This window comes from Lissotriton helveticus, chromosome 6 (genome assembly GCF_964261635.1).
Source record: "Lissotriton helveticus chromosome 6, aLisHel1.1, whole genome shotgun sequence".
Taxonomy (NCBI): domain Eukaryota; kingdom Metazoa; phylum Chordata; class Amphibia; order Caudata; family Salamandridae; genus Lissotriton; species Lissotriton helveticus.
The window spans coordinates 1,882,898,674-1,882,912,587 of record NC_136067.1 but is presented as its reverse complement, the minus strand read 5'-3'; positions in this window follow the sequence as shown (position 1 = coordinate 1,882,912,587).

Here is a 13,914-nt window from a genome sequence, read left to right as displayed (position 1 = left end):
GTGCTCGCATAGCTGAGCAACAAGAAGGTACCTCCAAAAGAAGGAGTGATCGAATAAAGAGACAAAACAAAAAGTACAAGTCACCTGAATGGACACTTGTTTTGGGAGAATTTGAAGATCTTGATATAACTGACGAAAGTGACGGAGAACCCGTCCCTGAGTACTCTGCCGAAGAAGAAGACGAGCCACCGTGAATTTGCACAAAGTAAGCTACTTGTGTAAAGTCACAAAGAGTGGTTGAGAAACTTCTTCTGAGCCAAAATGTCTGATTCAAGCGTGAATGGTAGACCTAGTCGCAGTTGTTGCAAAACATGCTGCAAGGTATGTGTATGTAGTATAGTTATACTGATATTAGTTTGGATAGGACTAACAGTGTTCATTCCCTTTGCAGTGAGCAAAAATACTAATATTTACCCTACTGAAATTGTAAATACTGACAGTGAGGAGCTGACAACACAGACTGTAGCAAGGCATGAGAGAGCACTGAAACAAACAAAACGAGACTTAGAAGCATCAGATGAGGGAGGACTACATTATCACGGAGTTAAGAACAAGACACATTTAAATGTTTTCGCAAACTTGTTAATACACTATGTAGAGACTATGGAAATTGAAGATTGCTATGTCTGCATGAAGCTACCTACCTCTGTAGCTGAAGGCGTGACATACCATCACCTGCCCCTGACATATGGAATCTCCTGTAGCATTTTAGCCAGTTTATTTTACAAAAGAGGACCGTCACAGTACTATTACTCTAACAATGACGTGATCTTTTCTGAACTTCCTATACGTGGGAACTTGAATCCTGTACATACCAAAAGTGACGTTACTCGCTATATGGGCGAATACTTTCTGACCATAGGTAATATCGACATAGGTGACGCACACAGAGATAACTTGACTTGTTCTTTGCGTGAGCAGGAAAAGATGTTCCTGAACATGGCAGAGAAAAGGAGAATAAAAATACAAAGAAAGGCAAATGACGAAAGACAGAAAAGGCCAAGATGGGCAGAGAACATGGAAGGCACCTCTACTGGTGGGGCGGGTCCTGCTCTGTTGCTGGATTTTGAAAAGAAAGGCAAGCTATGTGTTCACCGCGAGAAGACTAGCTATTATAATAACATTTTCATTGGTTCCAGTGAATGCGAACATAATTACAAGGTAATTGGAGGTTGGGGTTTCAAAAAAGGGTCAGAGCCTGTGTTTCCTGGAATTTATTATATTTGTGGGGACAAGGCTTATTTCAAATTGCCGGATCACTGGTATGGAAGCTGCTATTTTGGCATTGTCTTCCCGAAAATATACCATGTGAATGGAGTTGCTGGAAGCAGTGAAAATACTAATGGCTTAGTGCGTAGTAAAAGAGAAAGCGTAGGTGAAATAATGGGTAGTATTTTCAGTGCACTGATACCTGGAGTGGGAGTGGTTCTGAACACTCACAGAATTTGCAAATTGTCCACTATAGTGGATGTGTTGTCTACTGACACAGCTCATGGATTTCTGCTGGTCAATACCGAAATGGTTGCGATCAGATCAATGGTTTTGCAGAACAGACTTGCTCTTGACACCTTATTAGCAAAAGAGGGCGGAGTCTGCCGGATGTTGAAGGCGCAACATTGTTGCACTTATATTCCGGACAAAAGTGTACAGCTCAAAAGATACGTGAAAAACATTACTAATTTGGAAAGGGAACTCAAACCACTCGAGGTTGACAGTGCCTGGAAGAGACTGGTAGATGGTCTCTCAAATGTAGGTCATTGGCTTGCTAGTTTAGGTAAAAGCTTATTGTTCAAGGTACTGATGCCAATTGGAATTATAGGTCTCATCCTATTCTTCATATTTGTCTGTTGCAAATGCCGTAAGCACACCAGAAAGCATCAAGTGAATGCGAGAGGAGTGAAACGAAGTGTGGATGAGCTTGAGCTGGAGGAAATAAATAATCAGATATACAAAAGGGTGAAGAATTCTCACCCTACCAAAAACGAAAGAGAGAAGCTGAATCGTTTGTTGGAAGAGATAGAGCTGTATAAAGTGTGAGAAGTTGGCATCTGGTTCCATTTATTTTGTGATGATAGTAAATATCATCAAAGAGGGGATTGATGAAGCAAAGCTTCGCATTTTGCGACTTGCCGTATTCATGAACCTCGCTTATGTGTAACAAAGTAATAATTTGTACGTCTTACTAACCTTTATTTCATGTTTGAAACGAGGTCGATGAAGCTTGCCTATGTGTATTTCTAATACGATTAATTTGGGTCCTTAAAATGGCCGCTGCTTTGAAATAGCGTCTGCGCATGCGTCAGTCACACTCACGTGTCCTGACGTGTTTGCAGGTTTGGAGGGAAATAGTTGCGCATGCGTAATACATAGCTTTGGCAGTAACGTGGTACTGCTCGTGCCATTGCTCTTGTGCCCGTGTATATGTAGCTAACATTTAGACTGCATAAGTATATTTTTAGTGATAAGTTGAAAGTACAACACCAATGATGTGTTTTCATAACGTTATTTCTATGTATTAATTTGTTCTCGCTTACTTTTCATGTACCGCGGGAAATGGGGGTCTGACTGAGCCGAAAGCCATCTTGGAGGTCCTTACTGCGCAGGACCGTCCGCCTGGGGAGAAGTCAACCTTGGCTGGTGGAACTCTGCCAGCTGGCAGGGATGGGCAAGATGCTCCTGAGAAACTGACCTGCGAACTCAGCAGGACGGAGTCATGTGTCCCCATTCTGAAACAATGTAAACTTGTCATTGTATTTCCCTGGACTTTCTCATGAGAACCCCAATCTCGCTAGGCGGTACCCAGAGATGCAAAGCAGGCATCCAAATAGTGTGTTCTGATTGGTGTGTTACCCAAATCCTACCTTAGGACCAATCCAAATTGAGGGATTCTGACACTTTGCAACATTGGGGGGTGGTACACCGTCCTCAAACTGTATATCTACCCTGGGTTCACCTAGGGAAATTGTCCGACTTGTCTGGTTTAGCTGACCTGTCACTGACCCATCGCACTCAATAGGTGACTGAAGATACAGAGCACTGCGGAGCACTGCGGAGCACTCTGTCCGAAATTGACCATAGACTAAGGTTTTACTGAACCTTAAAGTGCTGGCGAAGCACTTTGCTGGGAGTTCGCTGACCCAATCGGGGTCTTGATCGATAGCTGCAGAGAGGGTGGAGCGCAGGCGTTGCTTCCAAACTGCGGGTGCGGTCCTGTCCTGAGCGGTCCTGTCCTGAGGGGTTCCTGTCCTGAGGTCCTGTCCTGATTCCTAATCTGAGGGTTTCCTGTCCTGTCCTGGGTGTCCATTCTGCACCTGCTGTCCATTGAGGGGTATCTTTCCTTGAGGGTTTCCTGTCCTTAACTGACCCGTGGCCAGGGTTTGGTTTCCACACCAGTCTAGGTAAATATTGCTCTAAAATCATTAAACTTGCACCTTTCTATTTTTCTGTCTTTGCTTTAATAAAGACACACCTTTGCATATGTTGATTTTTCCATGCTTTTGCCGCAATTATTGGAACGTAAAGTCATTGCATATTTTCATAACGTGTTCCCATGTTACCCTACCTGTTAGAAATCATATTTTGCATTGCAGTCTATCATTTTCTGATATGGTCTAGAACGGCCTTACTTAAACTGTCCAAAGAACTTTTGCCCTAAATGCATAGCGTTTTTCTGTTGCACCTCACATTAGCATTTCCATGATTACCCTGACTTTATTTCTCTATAGTTATGTACTTTTCATTATCTTGATTATCGATTGTCTTATCCTTGTAAATCTAATGCTTACTGAGAACGAACTTTAGATAAAGACTTTAAAACTTCCAGTTGTCCGTGGTCATTTTACAAAAGTATTGAATGTCATTTTGAGTGGTATTTTGCTGCCTTTCCTTTTACAGCTAGCTCCCTGATCCATTGTGGTCATAGGTACCCGTGTCGGTGGATGGTAAGTCGGGTACGCTGAGTAATTACAGTAGGGAATTCACACAAATTGGTAGCAGCCCGTGAAGTCACCCGGTCAATGTATATGGTGAATTGAAATATATGGGCCCGAAGCCGGAAGCGGCGAAATTATTGGTTGGGTGACCTCGCGCGCTCTATCACTCCTAAAATCCAGAACTCTCTGCCACAAGACCTGAGAGAAAATCAATTCTTCCCTCACTTCAAAAAGAAACTGAAGCTTCTTCTCTTCAACAAATACCTAAACCCTCCCCCTTAAAGCACCAGTTTACCTGACGGGCACCCTCTAAAAAAATCTGTGCACCACAACCCTGGAGAAAACTGTGCTTCAAATTCCTCCAGCCTCAAGAGGCCTAACCCCAGCTTCCTCCAAACTACATTGGCCATCTTTACAACTGTCCATCTAATTTTGCAATTTTTTAAGTTATTCTGTGCTTTTATTTTATTTTTTACTCCTCTGGTAAAATTGCTGCTGTGCTATTCATGTTTTGTCGTTTTTACTTTTATTATGTGCCTTTTTTATTTTACTCCGCCGGTAATCTCGTACAATTGCCACTGTGCTCTGTACAGCACTATGGTGCACATGCAACAAAATGGGCAATTGTGACTCTATAAATGCAATTTTTAAGGATTCGCAATTATAGAATCGCAATTGCCTATGCATGTAGGAATCGCAAAGAAAATTGTGATTCCTTCACATTCATTAATTGCGACTCACAAATTGCAAGTCACTTTTAAGGAATGGCATCCCATTCATTCATATGGACCTTGAGGCCTATAGAAATGAATGGGAATTGGATGCACAATTTGCGAGTACCCAATAGTTTCTTGCAAATTGCGTATGCAATTTCATGGGTGAAAGGGTGCCAAAAGAAGACCCTGTTGCACCCTGAAATTTCCTTTTTACCACATGTTGCGCGCACACATGCCCCAAGGGCATGTGTGTGTGTGTGTAACATGGGACTTCGAAAAATGCACTAAAGTGCACTTTGAAAAAAGCACTAAAGTGCATTTTTCAAAGAAATCGCGAATTATCATCAATTTGAGATTGACAGTAATTTGCGATTCCTATTTGCGAAATCGCAATTTTTTTAGGTTAATGGATTGTATTTAAGGAAGCGCAATTTACGATTCATTAAATGCAATCGCAATTTAAGAAATGGCAATTGTTGCGATGACATAAATTGCGATTTTTACATTTGGGATGATGGATCCCAAATACAAAAATACCGGTCGCAAAGAAGCATACAGAGGAAACAAATTTCAGGGAATGATGGTAAATTGGCACCCTGCAGCAAAATAACATGAGGAAATGCACTGGAATCAGGTGGGAGTGGCGAGGTAGGTTTTAAGATCTGCAATCGGTCTGACTGATTAGTTGAGGCTTTCTCCTTGCCGCTCCCAGTGTGCTATCTATTTCGACTGCCTTTTTATGAGCTCTGAAGCTCGTTTTCCCTCAGGAGTCAGCTTGCACATGGGGCTTTTCATGTTTCTCTTCACATTCCAAACAGAACTGCAAGATTGAGATAAAGAATATTACACAAAGTTTCAATCCTGCCCTCCTTGGAATGTTAAAGTTTTTTGAATAATTGTTAAAAATCCTCAAAACAGAATTATTTCAATTGGCCCCTACAAGAATGTTCTGGTTGTCATCAGCACGCTTGCCTTCCTGGTGATTCCTGTTATTACTTATTCACTGAACAAGTCTGTTTTGATTGGTTTTCCTAATTAGTAGCTGTGAAATAATATATATGTTAGCTTGGTGGTCACTGAGGGAATATATCGGATATCCTGCTGATTCTTTGGTTAATACAAATATGGAGTCTTAACTTCAAGTCAAGTCAAGTCAAAATTTGTATAGCACACTACTCACCCAGAGGGTCTCAAGGCGCTTGAGGGAGGGGGGAACATTACTTATCGAATATCCAAGTTTTAAGTTGTTTTCTGAAGGAGAGGTGGTTCTGTGTAAGGCGGAGGTGGGTGGGGAGAGAATTCCAGGTCTTGGCCGCTAAGTAGGAGAAGGATTTTCCCCCCTGGTGGATCTTTGGATGCGTGGAATTGCGGCGAGGGCTTGATTGGACGATCGTAGTTGGTGGGTGGGGGTGTTAAAGGATAGGCGGCAGTTGAGGTATTCGGGTCCTAGGTCGTAGAGGGCTTTGTGTGCGTGGGTGAGGAGACGGAACGTTATTCTCTTGTTGACGGGGAGCCAGTGGAGGTCTTTCAGGTGACCGGAAATGTGAGCTTGGCGGGGGATGTCTAGGATGAGTCTGGCTGAGGCGTTTTGGATGCGTTGGAGTTTTTTCTGTAGTTTGGCTGTCGTTCCGGCGTAAAGGGTGTTCCCGTAGTACAGTCGGCTTGTGGCCAGTGCATGGGTGACCGTCTTTCTTGTTTCGGTGGGGATCCAACGGAAGATTTTTTTGAGCATACGTAGGATGTTGAAGCATGATGCTGAGACTGCGTTGACTTGTCTGGTCATCGAGAGGGAGGAGTCCAGGATGAAACCCAGGTTACGTGCGTGGTCCGTTGGTATGGGTGCGGTTCCCAGGGCCGGTGGCCACCAAGAGTCGTCCCAGGCGGAGGGGGATGATCCTAAGATGAGGACTTCCGTTTTGTCTGAGTTCAGTTTTAAACGGCTGTTCTTCATCCACTCGGCTACTTCTTTCATCCCTTCGTGTAGGTTGGTTTTGGCGGTGTTTGGGTCTTTAGTGAGGGAGAGGATCAGCTGGGTGTCATCTGTGTAGGAGATAATATTGAGGTTGTGTTGGCGCGTGATGGATGCGAGGGGACTCATGTATACGTTGAAGAGAGTGGGGCTGAGTGAGGATCCTTTTTTTTTTATTATTTTTTTTTTTATTGAAGGTTTTTTTACTTTTTCGTGCAGGGCACGGCAACCTGTTACAACAAAACTAAATATAATATATTTTACTTTATCTTCTTTGTTTAAGGATAAGTGCCAATACAATCAAGATGGGGAACAATTATCATACTACCAGTTTTCCTAATACATAAAGTCTCTACCTTTTACCATCTTGTGCCAATATTGAGTAATAATTCTTACCAAACATTAAAACAAAGAAAAAAAAATTAAAAAAATAAACAAATACAGGGGATTTGAGGCATACATCAAGCGCTAACATATATATGGTCTAACCCACAGTAAATATTTATATTTCTAAACGTTCAATCAAAATTCCCTTCTTTCCATCGAGTAATGGGACCCCAAATTTGTTTACCAAGCTTCCTTCCCTTTTTCCCCTTCCGTGCATATATCTCAATCTCTAGATTATACACTGCTAGTAGTTTGGCCAACCAGTGATGAAATGAAGGTGGTAGGGGATCTAACCACGCAGATGCTATACACAGTCTCATAACTGACAAAGCTACAAATAAGAATTCCCCTCCTCCCTGTAATTGCCCCTTATCGTCCTTCACTCCCAATAGAATTATCGCAGGAGTTAGGAGGATTTCAGTTCCTAATACCTTATTTATAAAACCCTCGATATCTTTTTTAAGCAATTGTAGATGAGGGCACATTGCAAATACATGTACCAAATCTGCATCCAAACTTCCACACCTAAAGCAACTAATTCCTGTTGTGCCTCCCCACTGAGCTATCTTTGCAGGCATGTAATACAAATGGTATATAGTTTTATAATGTTGCGCCTGAAGAGGCGCTGAGCACAACAGTGTATATCCCTTTTCTAGGGAAATGTAAAAAATGTCCTCACTAACATCCAAATTGTTTTTCCATTTGTTTGCCCATTTTTCAATATTATCCTGCTTTGAGGTTATTAATTCAGCATAAAACCTCTTTATTGTACAGTCCTCCCCTGCTTGGATCACTTCCATAATAGGATTTTTAGTGAAGCCTGCCGGTCCTCCCTTCTTATTATATAAAAAGCTCCTTATTTGTAGATATTTGAAAAACTGCCTATTATCTAAACCAAATTTAGTCTGCAATTCAGAGAACTGAAAAACCCCTTGTTGTCCCAGAACATCCCCTACCCTTTTGACTCCCTTCCTTTCCCATTCTGTGAATATAGGTCCAGAAAAGACCTCTTCTGATAAGTTTGGATTTTCTTTCAATCTGGTGTATAAATTATACTTCCCTAGTCCAAACCTTTTAGCAAAAGCTTTCCAAACTGTGTAAGCTGCGATAAGCGTCTTAAACCGTGTCCTTTTGAAATAACTAGCCTCTGTATATCTTAAGAATACATTCTCAGCTTCTGAGCCTAAAATTAATCCATATATCGCTAATGAGCCAAATTCGTTCCAGCCTTCAGACTCTCCCCCCCCACCAGACCTACCATATACTGTAGAGCTGCTGCCCAGTAATATAACTTAAAATCTGGCAGTGCCCACCCTCCCCTCTCCCTTGGTAGTGTCATAAACCTAAGTGCCCTCCTAGTTTTCCCCTTTGCCCAAATAATCTGTTAATCACATGTTCGATATTCTTAAATAACTTGGCCTCAAATAATAACGGTATTGCTCTGAAAAAATATAAAAACTTGGGTAAAACCAACATTTTAACTACATTCGCCCAGCCCACAATAGAGAGATGTAAATTATCCAGTCTATCCAAGTCCTTCCGCACTTTGTTGATTAAAGGTTTTATGTTCTTTTCTACTAGACTATCCAAATCAGCTGAGATAGTCACCCCTAGATATATTCCTGCCTGTACGCCTCGGCTATCTGTGCAGATAGTGTGACAATTTTTGATGATCTGTGTTTTTGCCACATTTAGTTTATAGCCCGAAATCTGCCCGAACTTCAAGGCCTCGATTTCGATTTGAGCAATAGCCTCCATAGGGGTCAGTGTAATCACTGCAACGTCATCGGCGTATGCTAATATTTTACACTGGCCGATTTGTGTACGCAATGGCATTATTAGCTCACATCTCTCTATTCTACGAATCAGTGGATCCATGTACATGGCAAATAAAAGCGGTGAGCAGGGGCACCCCTGTCTTGTACCTCTCCTTATTCGAAATTGTCCTGTAGACCCCGCATTCACTCGCACAGAAGCCACTGGATTTACATATAGTGCCTGGAGCCCTTTAACAAATCGCTTTTTAACACCTGATCTTTCCATTATATGCCAGAGGTAGTCCCAGGAGACCCGATCAAAGGCTTTTTCGGCATCTAAAGACATAACCACCATCGGGTCCCCTGAGACTGCTGTGGCATCGAATAGAGTTTTCACCTTGCGTATGTGGTGAGTAGTGCCCCGTCCAGGTATGAAACCATGCTGACTCTTGCTCACCACTTTGTCTATTATCCTAGCATATCTTGTTGCTAAAGCTTTAGAAAATACCTTAGTATCCGTATTCATAAGGGTGATGGGCCTGTATGACCCAGGCTCTTCCGGGGGTTTCCCTTTTTTCAAAATTATTGCGATTTCCGCGCCTCCCCATGATCCGGGGATAGATTCCCCTAACTGTGCCTGCTGCATTGTCTTAATTATATCCCCTTCTAAGATGTCCCAAAACACTTTATAAAACTCTATCGGGATTTGATCAGGGCCCGCTGCTTTCCCTGAGGGGAGGTTTAAGATAGCTTCTTTGATTTCTTCTACCTGCAGATCCTCTTCCAAACCTTCTGCATCCTCCTCCATAAACTTAACTACCGGAATCTCCTGTAAATAATCAATGAATCCCTGAGTATCTCCCCTCAAAGGTTTGTCATACAGTTCTTCATAAAAGGTTCTGAAAACTTCTCTTATTCCCACTGAATCTGCGTGAATCCTGCCTGCTGTATCCCTGATCTCCCTCACAGTGCCCGATGCTTCCTGTTGTCTTGTCCGCATAGCTAAAGTTCTCCCCACTGTTTCACTGAATTCGTGACATCTCTCTCTCTTTGTCATATATATTTTCGCAGCTTTTCTGGCAATTTCTCCCTCTGCATCCCCTTTAGCTTTCAAAAGTTCTATCATAACAGTGTCTAATGGGGTTCCAGTCATGACACATTTTTCCAGCTCCTCTTCGGCCTTAAGTACTGCCTCAATAATTCCTATATTACGCATGTGCTCCTGCTTTCGTTTAAAGGAACTAAAACTCACTGTTTCACCCCGGACTCCCGCATTAAAGGCATCCCAGACCACTCCTGTAGCAGCACTACCCCTGTTGATCTCAAAGAATTCCCTAATCCACTTTTTCATATGTTCCACATATTTATCTTCTTGTAAGAGCCCTCTTTCGAAGGTCCACAGTCTTTGCTGTCTAATATTTGTTGGTTTAGTGATTGTAAGCACAAGGGGATTATGATCACTGAGGATCCGCGGGAGTCTTTCTATCTTTGAGTCCGAGAGAATAATACTAGAAACGAAAAAATAGTCCAATCTAACACAGATTTGGTGTGGAGCAGAATAATATGTAAAACCCTTTTTATCTTCCCATTTTTTCCCCAGACATCTGAAAGAGCATTATTTACTACTAAACTCTGTAATGCCTGGCTTACTCTTCTCTTCCTACCTTGATATTTACCAAACAAACCTAGCCCCAGACCATCAGCACCATTAATATTAAGATCCCCTGCCAAGATAATTTTAGGCGCCCAATTAGCTAGTTCCACATCCAAAAACTGAAAGATTTCAGGGTCGTCCTCAGTTGATCCATATACCGTAACTAATGTAGTCCATTCACCATCAATCATACACTCAATCATTGCCCATCTTCCCCATTGATCCTGTGCCTTTTTTCTCATTAACAGATTTTGATTTCTAGATAGTATAGCTACCCCCCTTTTTTTGACACCTTGCCGCGAGTTTACTAATACATGATAACCCAATTGCTTCAAATAGTATTCTTGCGAAGCCATGACATGTGTTTCCTGTAAAAAAATAAAATCAACATTCATTTGTCTTAAAACAACTGAAATCTTTATCCTTTTCTGGGCATCATTTAAACCGCAAACATTCCATGTTACATATCTAGTCCCCATGAATGATTCTTAAACTTTTACCATATATCTTCACACATTTATTAACCATATTTATTTTTCCATTGTGGTTTGATTCTTTTACTTTGTGCCAATCCCCAAAAAGTGCCTTCCTTCCTTCAAACCCCTTCTACTTGATCATATCCCTATTCTTTGCCACCTCTTCTTCTATGAAAGATTTCAACTTTTGTTGCCGTACCGCGCCCTGCACCACCCCTTCCCCCCCACCCCCCCAACCTCTACCCACCCCCCCCTTACTGGCAAATAGGTCAATGGTGACCTATGTCTGACAGCCGAACCCCCCCAGGAAGCTTCTCCCACCAACTCTCCCGTTATCCCTTTCTTAATCTTGCTGTGCTGGGGTGATTCATGCTAATCCCACCACTGCATCACTGCCTTCCTTTTCTATGTCAACTGGGCTGTTTGTCTTATAGCTGCAGCCCTGTCGCTTTGAGCCTTACCTTCCCTTTGTGCCCTCCCTTCTCTTAAATAAGTCAAATACTCCTGTGCCACTATTTCAGAATAAAATACTCTGAACTGACCATTGAATCCGACTTTGAGGCGACAGGGAAACAACAAGAATACATCGCATCCTACATTTTGAAAAGGCGTTATTAGCTGCCTTATAAGCCATCTTCTCCCCACCGTAGTGTGGCAAAAGTCCGGTCGAGCAAAGAAAGTGATATCTTTGTATGTTCTTTTGGCCATTGGTTTTGCCTTGCTGATTACCTCCTCCCTTAACAAAAAATGTCCCACATACACCAATATGGCCCTTGCTTTGGAGCCTGCATTGTTCTTTCTTTGAGTTAGAGGGAAACGATGCGCCCGCTGCACCTCCCTGTCCCAGTCCCACTTGTTCATCTCTGGGAAAGCCCCTTTCAGCAGATCGACAACAAAGGCCCGCACATCACCCCCCTCCTCCCTTCCTCAATTCCGAGCAGTCTTATGTTATTGCTCCTTTGTCTATTCTCAAACTCTTCAAGCTTCCAGAGAACACCCAATGAACCCTTTTCTTGCTTGTGTCTATACTCCTGTAGTTTCACTACTTCATCCTCCACTTTACCTGTCCTCTCTTCCACTTCTACCAATCTACCAGAGACTTCTGCATACATTTTATTAACTTTGCGCAGAGACCCTTGTATCTTCTTGTTTATGTACTTAGCTCTCTGAATCTCACGTCGAGCCTCCCCCTGAATTTCCTTCAGGGTTGAAAATAGTAAATCAAAGCTGGCTGCATACCCTCCCGCCTGATCCTGCGACTGAATCTGAGCTTGGTTTGATTGTTGGGAGCCACCGGCTGCGCCCTCTTGGTATAACTGCGAAGTAGCTGCATAGTCCCAGTCCAATTTCTTGGCTACCTTCGCTTGCAATGTGCTCCCAAGTTTTTATGACCTCCTGCGGGACCTTCCTTTGGCTTTACTCAATTTACGTACTGAGTTTCGCTTCAGTGCAGTGTAATGCTCAGACTCAGTTTCTAGCTCTGAAGTGTCTACCTCGGACTCCTCCAAGCAACTCTCCGTAGATAGTGATATAGCATCTAACTTATCAGACAAGTCATCAGTTAGATCTGAGTTTTCACCCTCCTCCTCTTCATCCTTATCTCCATTATCCTCTTTATCTTCATTCCCAGTATAAAAACAATCGTCACTAGGTGAGCCAGTGGTTGTGGGAGGCAAGCAATTTTTCCTACTATCCGTTCCTCCATTCACCTCCCCCCCATCCACCGATTGAGCATCATCAAGATTTTTGTGTGCGGCTCCCTCGCAGGTAACTGCGATATTGCCATCTCTAGCTTTATTATTCATTGTTTCTGCTGGTTCCTTATCTGAGAGGAGACCCTCCGGCATCTCTGGCACTTCCTTATCTCCCAGCACTTGCCCCTCCGCCATTGTCAGCGTGCCATCGCTCACTATATCAGCACCCCCCTGTGCCTTAATTGTCTGAACTTGCTGTATGCACAGTATAGGTATTGATATTGGTAGAGACACAGTCTCTAAAACAGCTAAAACGCCCTGCGTGTCTGTCTTCTCCACCATAGTCTCAGACACAGGAGACACAGGAGTTGTCTGTTTCGATCCAGATTGCTGCTCCTGAACTATTGCTTTGGGCTGTTCCTCCCTTTCACAAACGTTCTCTAAAGCCGAGGCGATCATATTTTCGCTTTCTTGCCTCTGAGCCGACTGAATTGGAGCTAATGTCTCACCTTCCGTCTCATTCCGGAGATTACTGCAATCATTCTCGGCGTCGTGCGATTCTTCTCCGTGAGTCATAGCAGCTGTTGCCCCGGGCGGCGCCTCTCCCCTCAAACCATTGACGTCACTCTCTGGCTCGACCTCTTGGTGTGCAGCCTCAGTTACATCAATCAGCACCGGAAATGATTCGAACAACGTAGGTTGCCGCAGGCTGGTTTCTCTCAAGGTATCCAAGCCGGTTTCCATATTCTTAAACAGTCCTTTTCCCGGTGCCTCTTTTTTCCTTTTTTCAGCTTCTCTATCTTGCTTTCTTTTATCGGATACAGAGAGCCTTTCCTCCTCGCGCAACCTGGCAGCCTCTTTTCGTGCTTGCGCTCTGTGACGGGCTTTCGCTCTCAGATTAGCAACCGGTATATCGGAATCACTCACTAGTGAACCCTCCTCTTCTCTTCCAGTTGCATCCTTGATCGCCCTCTGCACCTTCGGAGCCATAACCCGCCTTACAGCGTCCCAACTTGTTTGAAAGCGCCGGAGTGTGTCCAAAATCGTTACCCCGGCTATCCGCCAAATGGAGCTTGAATCTTCCTTAAAGCGGATATACAGGCGTGTTGGTTGTGTTGAAGGGCACTCTTTCTGAGTAAACCAGCTAGTAAAGGCCACGAGCATTACTCTTTCCAGTTCAGCTATTCCAGCTCAAACACGATGTGGAGCATACTCTCTCATCTGCCTTATTTTCCTCAGGAAACAAAATCCGACAGTTTTCTCAAATTCTCTTAGAACCAAGACATCAGCACATCACCATGGGAGAGTAGGTTGGGAGCTGCTACCTCC